Consider the following 13442-nt stretch of genomic DNA (forward strand, 5'->3'; position numbering starts at 1 on the left):
ATGGGTATTCTGGGAAATATTCATTCCTTAGGTCAGAGCAACTTGAAGGATATCCAGGATCAACTTTTTTTGAGATCTGGATAGATGGGCTTTCTTGACAATGAGTCTGTGGAGACAAATCAGTATTAAGTGATCCCACACACACACATCATGTACATTGTGAGTGGGCTGCCAGTTCATATTTATGTTTTTTATTAAATTAGATTCCACATTTAGAAAATGTAGATCAGGCCCAATAGATAAACCCCAGATCAGCTTATAAACGGCTTCAACTTCCTGTAGGACAGGGAGGAATTTAAACTTCTTAATATGTGCCAATATAATTTAGCCCTCTTGCTCTCTAGAGTCAGGTACTCACCCCTGAATGCTGCTGAAGAAACTACTGGGTGGGCTCATTTGAAAATGATGAGACATTTTGGAACCTAAACACACTTGACAGATCACAGTTGTCCATCAGTCTGTTAAAAGCAAACTATAGGTGTATGCATCCACTATTCAGATTAGGCATATGCAGGAACTGTAGAGTGGATTTTAACTCTTCAAGCCCCATTTGGTTTTACTAATTGAATTCAGGCTCCCCACACAGTCATCAGCCAGTTTAAAGGTGGGAAAGGCAGATCCTTTTAAGGTTTTTTTCCTCCTTAAAAATGCTAGTAATAGCACAAGAAATCCAGTTTCAGTTAGTGAAAGCAAATAGAGACAGAAGTGTTAATTCTCCTCTTTTCTCCCTGCATGGTCCTGATTCAAAATGTGATTGCATGAATGCCCAATTATAATTTTTAACACACCAACAGGGCTCCATGTATGTGTCTACTCTTCAGGCAGCATCCATTCGAAATATGTTTCAATCTGTTGCCCTGGCATGTGGCAGGTAAACAGCTGAGCTTTATACGTGTATGGACCTAACTTTTTGGCAGAATTCTGAGACCAGTTTAAGGCACATACAAGTTTTCAAGAAAGATTCTCCAGTTTTGACTGTATCTCAAGTATTCAGCCAGAACAACAATGTCAAGCTTTCTGATCTCCTGGCAAGCCAAACCCAACTTTCTGGCTAGGGCTGGTAGGCAGCATATTTGGCTGACTTGGCCCTAAGATATTTTTTGGTTTTTTGAAAAATGTCCAATGTAGACAATATTAATTAGATTTTTCTTGGAAATCCAACTAAGCTTGACATTATCTGCTGCAGACTGTTGAATTTGGAATTGAATATTCCAGTTCATAATGGCAAAGTGTTCTTCAGTCTATCAAATTAACTGGTTCAGGAATGGTTCTACTCAAGCATTTAATCTAGAAGTGGCACAATTAATTACCACATATTTATATAATGGAAATCCAGATACTGTGGTCAATAGTGGCTTCCTAGGTTGTTTTCCTTGTTGATATGTGACTTTAAAAAAAAAGTAAAATGAACTTCAAAGTACTACTGAGGCTTCCCGGGGTTACTGTCTTTCATGTAGTACTAAGGTTGCCAACTGCCTGGAGAAAAAATGTCCTGTCTCTTTAAAGGAGGCTTCATGGGATGTTATTTACTTCTGTGGCATGAAAAGCTTCAGCTGACCATTTCCACCCATTAAACCTCTATTAAAGGAACAGGACATTTTTCTTCAGGTTGTTGGCAATCCTATGTAGTACTCATATATCATAATATCAGTATGTATGTGGGTGGAGTAGTGTTTGATGCCTCTTTTACTTGGAGAATCCTTGTCCCGTCCCTCCCGCTCCGTTTTTATGATTGAGCAAGAGCTAATGAATTATTCAATCACAAGTACCACAAAAAGACAACCAGCCATCTAGGAGAGCTAATTAAAAAGGGAGAAACAGAAAGATGAAATGAAAAATGCAGGAACAGTGGGGTCTTTGCTGAAGATTTATTTCTTCTTGGGGACAGGTACTGTTAGATTTCCAAGGGGAATATAGTGCTTCGCAGAACCCTGATTTTAGTTCTGCTTGCCTCTTAATTCCAAAAAGAAATTCTTCAGCAGCACAAAAAGGGTCGCCACATGGAACTGCCTTAGATCTACCCCAACTTTCCCTTTCCTTCTACTTCTTCTTGTCTACCCAGCCCTTTCTTCTCTCTTATCTTTTGCTACATCTGGGTGCTTGTTCTGGCCACCTGCCGCCTTTTAAAACATGTTTTTCATCTTTTCCTCTGTTGGTAGAGGAGAGGGTGGGCTGTATGCGCTGCTGCTATGCGGTTATTTCTATTTTTGATAATACCAAATAAAGTCTTAGTAATTAAAAAAATAAACACAGGGCGAGACAGGAAAGGAATGATCCTTGTTTCTCACACATACATACACTGATGCCTAGATCTCTCTTAAACTGCAGGGGTTTGCATCAGACTCTCTTTCGCTGTTATTGCATTTCCAGCATCCACTTCCTTGTAAATATACAGGCACATTCATCTGAGTTATAAGAAATATATCCTGGAGACATCCTAGTCGTGATTCTGGTCTTTAGAACAGCACGTCTATTCTATAACCAATTTATCTAAGCAGCCCAGACTCAGACATTTTTGGATTAGGCAAATTATCCAGACCAATTTCAATCTAGTTTCTGGCCTGGTTTTGGAACTAAAATAGCTTTGATTGCTCTGGTTAATTACCTCCATCAGTAGAAACCCAAGGAGTGAGCAGCCTAGTGGCTGACCTGGATCTCTCAGCAGGTTTTGATACTGTCAATCATAATATCCTTCTGGATCATCTTGGAGACTTGGAAACCGGTGGCATTGCATTCCACTGAATCTGAGTGGTGGGTTGATTCCAGAAGGTTATGCTTGAGTCTTATCGCATTTATGCTATTGAGTTCTACATAGCTCTCTTTTGTTCCCTCTGGTTTTTAACACAAAACCCTTGGAAGAAGTCATCAGATTTGTGTTGAGATGCCACCAGTATGCATATACGCTCATTTCTGTTTTGCCTTTTCATCTAAGATAAGACAGCCAAGATTTTGAATCAGTGCCTGGAGTGAATCATGAGGTCTAACAAACTGAAAACACATTCAGAAAAGGCAGAAACATTGTTCATATGCAACTTGCTAGACCATGGAGATGGTATCCAAGGGACACTAGATAAGGTTTCACTGCTCCTAAAAGATCAGGCTCAGAGTTCGGAGGAATCTATTATATACCATATTACTTATAGTTACATAAGTGGTGTCTGTAGCTCAGAACATCATCTACCAACATTGCTTGGTGTGACAGTTATGAGCCTTATTGGGAAAGGATGATCTTTTTGCAGAGATCCATGCCTTAGAAACATCCAGATTAGATTACTAGTATATCTGGTTGCATGGTGAATAGACTGCCTTTAAATCTTGCAACAGTTGGCTGTCCCAGCAGGATGCTCTGAGTCTTCAGGTAAAGCTAGAGTTGCTGAGAGCCATCATGGACAGGGAAGAGCTGCACATCAAAAATCTGATCTACAGAGGAAGGTTGAAGAGAAGATTTGACTCATGGCAACACACAAAAAGGAGCTGGGCCAGAAGGCTCAACATATATACTAGCAGCCTGCCAAGAAGGATGAAATGCTGTGGCAGCTCTCCAAGACCAGCTACCACCAGGCAGAGCTGGAACAAAAACTGGCACACTCACAAGCCCTGCTGGCTCCATGTATGAAGATGGATGTAGAAGAGGTGATCGTCTACAGCAACTATATGAGTATTACAGTGACAGCTTCAGACATCAGGAAAAGGAGACGTTTCCACAGCACACAGTGAAATAAACAACCTACAGGTGGTACATGAAACCTTGCAAAACTTGTAGAGCATCTTCAGTGGCCACAATCCCAAGCACCAGATCATCAACAGCTTAGAGGAAGGCATCTCCAGCCTGATGGAGAGGATGTATCACATGAAAATACAGAAGAAGCAGGTGACAAAGTCCAAGGTAAGCTGTCCAGCAGCCATGCAACAAACAAATACTGAGACTCCTGGGCCTCCAACCTACCTTATTCTTATAGCACCTGCACCACCTGCATCAAAGCACTGTACTTCATGGATTGCTCCCTCACACCTTTCATGGTCAACAACATACCAAAGAACTTAAGTGAGGTGACAGAGGGATTTTAAAGCACCTACAAATCAGGAAGGAAGAATGTGGTACCATCAGGCAAGAGGTTTTCAGTGATTATGACATTATTCCTGGTGGGAAGGAGAAGATGGTTGGGGGAGAAGACCATGGGGAGTAGGTTTAGAATAGACCAACAACACCTAGTATCTGATTCGTTACTTGATCTGGGTCCAGTGCAGCTGGTGGAGCACGAGTTGTATGTGCGCTCTCCAAGGGGCCCCTGTAAGGACCCCCGCGCTGCTGCTTTTGGGACCAGTTGTAATTTCTGGGTGGGATATGTCAGAGAAAGGTGTCTCCATGTATTTATTAATGATCCCCCCTGTTACCGTCTAAATTGCAGGATTTTTAATTAATTCTAAATTAATATATTTTAATGTTTTGTTATTATTATTATTTTTGTTTTGTAAGCCATCTAGGGCAGGTTCCTAATAAGGCATCATACAAATTTTCTAAATAAATTAATGAATAAAATGGGCATGTAGGTGAGGCTCAGGGAATCTATTTTTGAACAATAAAAGCGCATGAATGTGAGATGACGCCCACTCCCATAACTAGGGTTGCTAACCGCCAGGTGACCCCTGGAGATCTCCCGCTATTACTACTGATCTCTAGACACTCAAGATCAGTTACCCTGGAGAAAATAGCTGCTTTGTAGGGTGGACTCTATGGCACTGTATCTTTTGATGTCCCTTCCCTCCCCAAACCCCACCCTCCTCTGGCTGTTCCCCAAAAATCTCTAGGTATTTCCAAACCCAGAGCTGGCAATCCTACCCATAACTGACCTGCTGGACTCTGTTTTTAGCTTTTTTGTTTGTCAGTCTGGCTCACTTCCCGTAACGGAGCTAGGTTTGTGGGAAAATGTTTGAAGCACTGCAATACAGGGAGGAAAGGCATGGGATGGGGCAAGGTTCTGTTCTTCTTGCTCATGCACTCCACTTTGTTTAAACATAGACACCCCCCCCTTTCCACCCCATGCTTTCTTTACACTTTAACGGGCAGACACATGGAAATCATATTTACATGTCTGTGAGTGTGTGTAAAGTGCTGTCAAGCCACAGCCAACTTATGGCGACCCCTTATGGGGTTTTCAAAGCAAGAGACTAACAGAGGTGGTTTGCCAGTGCCTTCCTCTGCATAGCAACCCTCGTATTCCTTGGTGGTCTCCCATCCAATTACTTACCAGGGCTGACCCTGCTAAGCTTCCAAGATCTGACAAGACTGTCAGATATATATATACCATGTTGGCTTCCTCGCTCCCAGTTACAGATCTACACATATATTATCTGTGCCCAATGAATGCTTTGTTGCATTGCCAAACATTCTGCAAACAAGAATTTTAATTGTTTGTAAAATGAAAAGGCTTTGGCAGGGCAGATTCTGAGAATGAGGGATACAATCCCTGTGAAAAGGAGCCTTCCTCCAACGTGAGAGGCTTTAGCCAAGAGGAGGCAGGATACAATCCTTTGTTGATGGGGTTGATCTGGAGTGAGTTTTTCACACATCATCTGATGTTACATTCAGCGAATGATGTAGTGGAGTGAACTCAATTTTAAGGCTGCAAGCTTTGTCCAGAGTCCACAAGAGGCATTAGATCATAAAATACATAATAAAACAATTATCCTTGAATACTTTATGATTCAACCTAATAACTTATCAGCAACAGAATTTAAAACAAGGCCAAGAATCTCCCTGTTGATGTATTTATAAACTTATATGCCCCCTTTCCACATCAGTGCGCAAAGAACCATGTGTCCCTTTGTTTCCCTGTTTTGCAAATAAGCACTGTTTGCTCTTTTCTAGTTGTTGAAACCTTAACTTTCTGCCAAGATTGTTCCACATAACAGAGACATCACCTACATTTCCAGTACGGATGGGGTGGGGGGGTATGGAGACCAAGGGAGAGAGAATTGGGGCTGTTTTCTTTTCAGTGCCAGGAGATGGTGCTAATCTAGGGACCAAACTAAACTGGGCTGAACCAGGAGCTAGGATGCCATCAGATTACTCAACTAGGACCAGTCAGGTTTTGGGGGGTGGGGCACGGGGAAAGCAAAAGGTTGACACCAAGTCCTCCCACTTCCACCAAGCAGGTGATTGGTTCTATCAAAGAAGACTCCAGGCTCATGCCTTTCAGTTCTGGGAAGTTTACATGCAGCACCTGTGGATCAGGGAAAAGATCTGCAGCTCAGTCATCCAAAGGTATAGGGCAAGAGAGGCATAAATGGCTTTTGGGACCCCCCTGCTGTGTATGTGAATGCCTAAACACTGATAATACAGCAAAGAAAGCAGAATAGAGGTTTTCGTGATTCACCTCTGTATCCTGGCCAATATCAGCCTGACATTCTCATTGCAGATTGATTTATGCACAAACTATAAATCTCAGGTAAGAAGACAGCCCATCACAAGACAGTATTCCCCCAGATGAGATTTATTAAGAAAGAAGGGTTACATGGGACCAGAAAGAGATTTGGAACACTTTGCAAAATTAAACACAAATCAGAAACTGTAGCTATACTGATCACCTTGATATAACTTCTAGGCAAGAAGTATCAAGGAGCCGCCTGGCATAGTAAACCAGAGGAGGGAGTTTAGCTTCTTCCAGTGCAGCATCAGTAGAGCCAGTGTGGCACAGAAGATGTATTGTCAGTCTTGGACTGGGGATAGCAGGGGCCAAATTTCCTTTGATATATTACACTGTTTCTGTGTCTTCCCCAGGTACACCCAGGTCTTGCCTGACCATTTGCATGCTGGCAGCTTTGTATATAGAGCTCCCGGTGATTTTTGAATATTCTCCGGTGCACAGGAGCTCCAAATCTAATCAGGAATGCAGTCTCCCCTCCACACCGTTTTCTCAACTTGAAACAGTCCCAGGAAGCTGCTATTTTCCACACTTTACATGTTTCCTCAGTACAGTTTCCCATCAGTACAGTTTCCCCCTGAATTCACCGAATGACTTTGTGGTCACTCATAACCGATTTCAAATGGTTGTTGGATAGGGTTGTCAGGTCCCCCCTCCCAATCGGTGGGAAGTTTTAGGGGGTGGAGTTGGGATGGCCGCGGGCGCATACTTGCACACAATGATGCCACTTCCAGTTTTACTTCCAGAAGCGCCGCATCACTGCAGCCAATTTAACACTCAAACTCTGGAGCGGCTGGGTGGATGCCTGCCAAAAAACCTACCTGGCAACCCTATTATAGGAAGGATAAAATCCAAGGGAAGGGAAGGGATTTACATGCCCTGAGTTTCTAGGTGGAAATGTGAAATATAAATGTTATACCTGCCTAAGCCTGGATCCAACCAGTTACCTGGAAACCTTTTGTTTTCTATAGGTCAAACCTCATGATTTCACCCTTATGGGTTCCCCCCCTTTTGAAACCATTTGTATCAGTGGATCCCAGATTTCCCGTCTTTACCCTAAGCAAAATGCAAACAGACCATTTATTAGCCAGGCCTCTGAAATTTCACTTGAGGGTGGGGCAAGATCCTCAAAATAAGGTCTCCACCAGGATTTTGGATTATATCCTTGGCCCCTAACATTTTGGTAATAGTTCCAGAGAGATAGTGGCATTGGCCTGTTGCAGTTAAAAAAAAAATAGAAGTCTGGTGACAAAATTGTATTTGTTCCAGCATAAGCGGCTTTGGTCTTGAGACATTTATTGTTTAGGTGAGACAGAGACAGATGCTGCCTTGGGGCTGTGACATTCGGCTCTTCCAGGGATCAGGCGTCACTTGTGTCTGACACTCTCATAATTGGTAGAAAAGGATGAAACACCTGCATGAGATTATACAAATTAAGCATGCTATTTTAAATTACTGTATTTGCATGATTAGCACTCAAATTTGCATTTTATGCAAATTATATTGGTGGGATCTGGGGGGGGGGGCGTTGGGACAGAGCAACTGTAAGGCACACTTCAGCTGCAGATTGACAACACTTTTTAAAGAAAGTAGAAAGACTTCATTGCCCATGGTGTAGATGCTCATTTATTTTGTCCCTCTCTCATTGCTGCTCAAATAGGTTTTTCAGATTGTTGAAACACTACAAAACCCTGCAAGACCTATTTGGTGGTGGAAAGTGCCATCAAGCCACAACCAACTAATGGTGATCATGTAAGCAAGAGACAGAGGGATGTTGGCCATTCTATACCTCTGCCAGCAACCCTGGACTTCCTTGGTGGTCTCCCATCCAAGTACTAACTAGGGCCGACCCTGCTTAGCTTCCAAGATTGATGAGATCAGGCTAGCCTGGGCCACCCAGGGCAGTGCACAAAACCTACTTAACAGAGATAATTTTGGAGGAATGTACACACCATGAGCAGCAATGCCTCTTTCAGATCATCTCCAATACTCTGAAAAAAGTACTGTCTATCCATAGCCAGAGCTGTTATGAGACTAGGGTTGCCAGGTCCCTCTTTGCAACCGGCAGGAGATTTTTTGGGGCGGAGTCTGAGGAGGGGAGGGTTTGGGGATGGGAAGGGACTTCAGCACCATAGAGTACAATTGCCAAAGCGGCCATTTTCTCCAGGTGAACTGATCTCTATCAGCTGGAGATCAGCTGTAATAGCAGGAGATCTCCAGTTAGTACCTGGAGGTTGGCAACCCTATAGGAGATACAGTCCCTGTCAACTAAATCTATGTTAACTGAGGGGGCCTGAACAGCTGATGGTATTTAAAAAGATATCAGACTGCTGTCTATTGTATATCTACAGATTTATTTATTTTTTAATGTTGGGACCAGGAGGATATTTCAAACTTCAGTTCTCATTTTAAGGCACAGTCTGGCGATACATGTTGTTAGTTATTTTCACAATCCTGAAATGCAATTTTCAATCTGCTGTTTGGTTTCCTTTCAGACAATGAGACCCCAGCAGGCATGAAAGGATTTAGGCTGTACACAGAGGCAAGGGAGGCAGCATTTCTAGGTGTTTACATCCTAGATCAGCAGCAAGATGAGGCGGGCAGGCAGGTTCCCGTGGCAGGCTCTTCCTGACAGATGCTCACTCCTATTCCTTTATCTCCTGTCGCTTTGAATTCAAAAGCGTGGTATACTCCTCTTGGTTTATGTGCTCAATCAGCAGCACAGCATCGGAACAGGAAGAGCACTTGTGGCCAAGAGACAAAGAGGCTTTCGGTGAATTAAATAGCTACTTTTATACTGCTGAAAGACATCTTCATTCGTAAGCCTACAGACAGTCCTACACGTACAACGCTCGAGAGAATGTATCCAATCTCTGTGCTGCAGTTAATGCCTCACTTCCATTCAGTTCTTTGTCTGCCTTGCTATGCCAGTGTAAGAAGGGCTTCTGCCTCCTCCCAGCCTGCATGCATCTACACAATGTACTTGCGCAGTTAAAAACAGAGACCCTGTCTGATAAATATAATTATTGCAGCTCATCTATGACCTGACAGAGAGAACAGCCAGACAAAAAGGTTGGTCCTTGTGGCAGCAAACGGGGAACACTCAATCACTGTCTGCCTGGAGAAGGAACACATCTACTGGGGTCAGCAGCTGTTCACCAGCTGTGTGCTGCAATCTGCAAAATACCAGGCAAAGGCCATTCAGCTTTGGTGGCTTTACGCTGCCTCTTTCTTCATTTACATCAAACAAACGCCAGCTGGAGGCAGTATTATTTTTCTCCCCCTTCCAATCTCTATGACTGTGTGTTTATCGAGGATGGACTAGATTTCTTTAAAAGCAGACATCCACTACCTCAATCGCTTCTTTGCATTTCAAGCGAATCAGTCCCCACGGGCATGAAATTCTGATGGGCATGAATCAAACGAAACTTTTTAAAATGCAAGAATTAAAGGTGGGAAAGACAGACAGGCAAACGCACTAGTTCCTTTTGCTGTGCCACTGAGCTTCCAATTACCTGTGTTATGCTGGAATTAAAAGAAACGTTGGGAGAAGGTCCCAGGTTCAGTCCCTGGCATCTCCAGTTAAAGGTACCAGGCAAGTACCGTAGGTGGTGTGAAAGACCTCTGGCTGAGACCCTGGAGAGCCGCTGCCGGTTTGAGTAGACAATACTGACTTTGATGGACCAAGGGTCTGATTGAGTACAAGGCAGCTTCATGTGTTCATGTGTTCAACCCCCGCCAAATGTATGACTTTAAGGAGTTCTCTTCACTCTGTTTTTCCCCAAAACTACAAGGAGAAGAAAGACCAAGAAGTTTGCACTTCATCCCTATCTCCCTAATGAAGGCAATAATTCTCCTTCTAGAACTGTTATTTCCCGTTATTGGGGCTGGCCTGGAAATGATGACTGATAGGACTACTGATGCTGCTGCAGGGGGCTCATTTTGTTCCTGTTGTCTTGGTTTCAGTTGCTGTTCTGAATGGGTCCCATGGAGTTTTTCTATTTTATTTTTTTCAACACGCACAGGGTAGTATCAGTAAACAACATTGCATTGCAGGGCTGGCTGGTGGTAAGAAAACTAGCAGCGAGCGGGAGAGCATCTGGCATGGCTGCAGAGGAGATTGGGAGGAGTTCATTTAGGGCACAAAAGCTTTAAGACCTGCTCGCATTACTCAGTGCTTTCCCTACTTAGGCCACTGGATCCTATTTGATAGAGGACTAAGATCTGAATTGCTCGAAAATCTCAGCTGTCTGTGATGCACCAGTTAAAAAATCAACAACATTGCATGCATTCAGTACCTGCAAGCCAAAACTGCACATTTTTCTGAAGAAAAAACTGCTCTGCAGAGGTCCTAGAGTTTCTTAAAATGTTGACTTTGCTCAGAATTTAAAAGCAGAGGAGAATGAACACCTCTAAATTCTGCTTAGCCACGTGGAATGACAGCACCTTCCTATCCTGAATTGTCAGAGTTTTGCTTTGTATGTATCAGCTTTTAATGATGTGATTGCAGCAAGGGTGCATATAAATAAGCAGGCTTCCTAGGGTTGGCAGGTCCCACTTCGCCACCGGTGGGAGGTTTTGGGGGTGGCGCCTGAGGAGGGTGGGGTTTGGGGAGGGGAGGGACTTCAATGGCATAGAGTCCAATTGCCAAAGTGGCCATTTTCTCCAGGTGAACGGATCTCTATTGGCTGGAGATCAGTTGTAATAGCAGGAGATCTCCAGCTAGTACCTGGAGGTTGGCAACCCTAAGCCTACCAGCTATCAACTTCCTTTTCTGAGAGCAGCAGATAAGGCCTGTACCGCCAATAGCCTGTTCTCCCTCAGACATGGGACTCCAGGCACTCCAAAGTCACACAGGCCATTAGTGGGATCTCTTCATTTATCTTGGGGTACTTTGGCAGGGAATCGTGGCAGTGGAATAGGGTTGCCAACCTCCAGGTGATGGCTGGAGAGCCCCTGTTATTACAACTGATCTCCAGCCGATAGAGATCAGTTCACCTGGAGAAAATGGCCACTTTGTCAATTGGACTCTATGGCACTGAAGTTCCTCCCCTCCTCAAACCCTGCCCTCCTCAGGCTCTGCCCCAAAAACCTTCTGCCAGTGGCAAAGAGGGACCTGGCAACCCTACAGTGGAAGCAAAGCAGTGAAGGTGCTGAGAAGCTGTGGCTCACTCATATCCACTGGCGAGCTCAGTACCTTTGAAAGCTCCATTTCTACTGGCCCAAGAAAAAGGCTCTTTTGCTCCCCTCCTCAATTTATCATGTCAAGATCCAGGTGGGCCTGGAGGTCCCCCAGAATTATAACTGAACTCCAGACTACAGAGATCATATCCCCTGGAGAAAATAGATGCTTTGGACAGTGGACGCTATGACATATGGTTATAACCCGCAGGGGGTTCTCCCCTCCACAACCCCCACCATCTCCAAGGTCCACCTCCATATCTTCAGGAATTTTCCAACCAGGGGTTGGCAATCCTATATGTGAGGGTCAGTGGATGGGTGGGAGCTTCTTTATCAAGGATTTTATGTAAATCAGAGCTTTCAGAATTCATTAACTTATTAAATCAATAAATTAGTTATCAGTTAACAGGGGCACAAGAATCACTCCTGTAAGCTGGTGCAGTTTTCATGAAAGGGTTTTTTGAAGTTTGGCTGGAAACTGGAGAGAAAGAAAATGCCTCCTATTGGCTGGCATAATTATGACATCACTGGTCTGTGTTTTTCCATCTGAGACTCTGCAGCTGGGTTTTTTATTGTTCCTTTTCCCTTGTGTGATAGATTTGTAATCCTTGTTAGGCCTGTCCGGTGAGAAAAATGAAGCTGTTAGATGGCTGCAGATCTCCTGCAGATTGCAGAACTTCTGCAGATCGTAAAACCTTGCCTTGACAAAGCAGACCTTGAAGGATTTAGAAAGGTCCAGGCCTTTCAGTAATGTTTCCAGCACTTCTACCATACGAACTAAAGGAAAATACTATGTACGATCATCTCAGTATAACTGATGGGGGCTGATTTGTTTGAACAGGTAGCATGTCTATATCCATTGCTCTGGTATGTGCAATCAGAAGCCCTGAATTTCAGGGTACATGTCCATGCATACCAAGACAGAATATACACATGTTGCAGAGTCAGACAAAATGGCGACTGTGCATATCAAGACAATCATGTATAGTGTGCTCTCCTGGTACAGTCATATGGTGGCCAGGTCTGCTACAGTGGAAAATCTTCCACCCTGGAGCCTGAGTGCACACAGCTGCTGGCTAGAACAGCAGCAGGGGGGGAATAGGCATCATGGCAATGCCACAAAGTCACTTCCGTTGCGAACCCAGAACTGGTCATCATGTTGGCAGGATGCTGTTGGATTCTACCAAAACTCCACAGTAAAACCATAGAGTTTTTAGTGGAATGCTAGAACATCGCACCGATGTTACTTCTGGGTTTGTGCCAGAAGTTATGTTGCAGCATTAGTGTGATGCCTATTTTGCATGTCCCTGCCCCCAACAACTCCTGCTGGCTGCCAGCACTTGGCTGGCAACCCTATATATGCATAGTAGTATCAGTGGAAATATAAGGACTGAAAAGGGCTAGAAAATGAGGGGCAAGGAGGGAGGCACTTTCTTCTCCCATGCCATATCTGTAGGGACCCTAGGAATACATTGGAGGGATAGATTGGTGGAGAATAGAAAGTGAGGAAGGGCCAGCTAGATTTGGGTGAAAGTAAAGGCCACGAAAGGGTATAGTCTGAGGGTTTGTTAATTTCCCTGCATATGAGAGACAAATGCTAGAGCAGGGATGGGGAACCTCAGGCCCGGGGGCCGTATGCGGCCCCTGAGGACATTTTTTGTGGCCCTTGGGAGCTCTGGGGCCCTGCCGCGGAGGCGCGGTATAGGGCGGCCCTCCCTGAGGGTGTTCCTGCGGCCACGGCTTGCAGGGGTGCTGCGGCGCCCTTCGGACCTCCTCTTGCCGACTGACAGCTGTTGGTCGGCGAGGAGGGGGAGGCACGCTTCCCCCAAGGTTGCC

General features: G+C 44.3%; 1 protein-coding gene and 1 pseudogene across 1 annotated transcript in view; one reads left to right on the forward strand and one right to left on the reverse strand.

Annotated features, from left to right (window-relative positions):
• The window catches only part of LOC130493898 (dixin-like), a 46762-nt pseudogene extending 42575 nt beyond the window's left edge, over positions 1-4187 (forward strand).
• LOC130472816 (adenosine receptor A1-like) overlaps positions 1-13442 on the reverse strand; it is a 74544-nt gene that overhangs the window by 45393 nt on the left and 15709 nt on the right. The window lies entirely within an intron of this gene.

This window comes from Euleptes europaea, chromosome 2 (genome assembly GCF_029931775.1).
Source record: "Euleptes europaea isolate rEulEur1 chromosome 2, rEulEur1.hap1, whole genome shotgun sequence".
NCBI lineage: Eukaryota > Metazoa > Chordata > Lepidosauria > Squamata > Sphaerodactylidae > Euleptes > Euleptes europaea.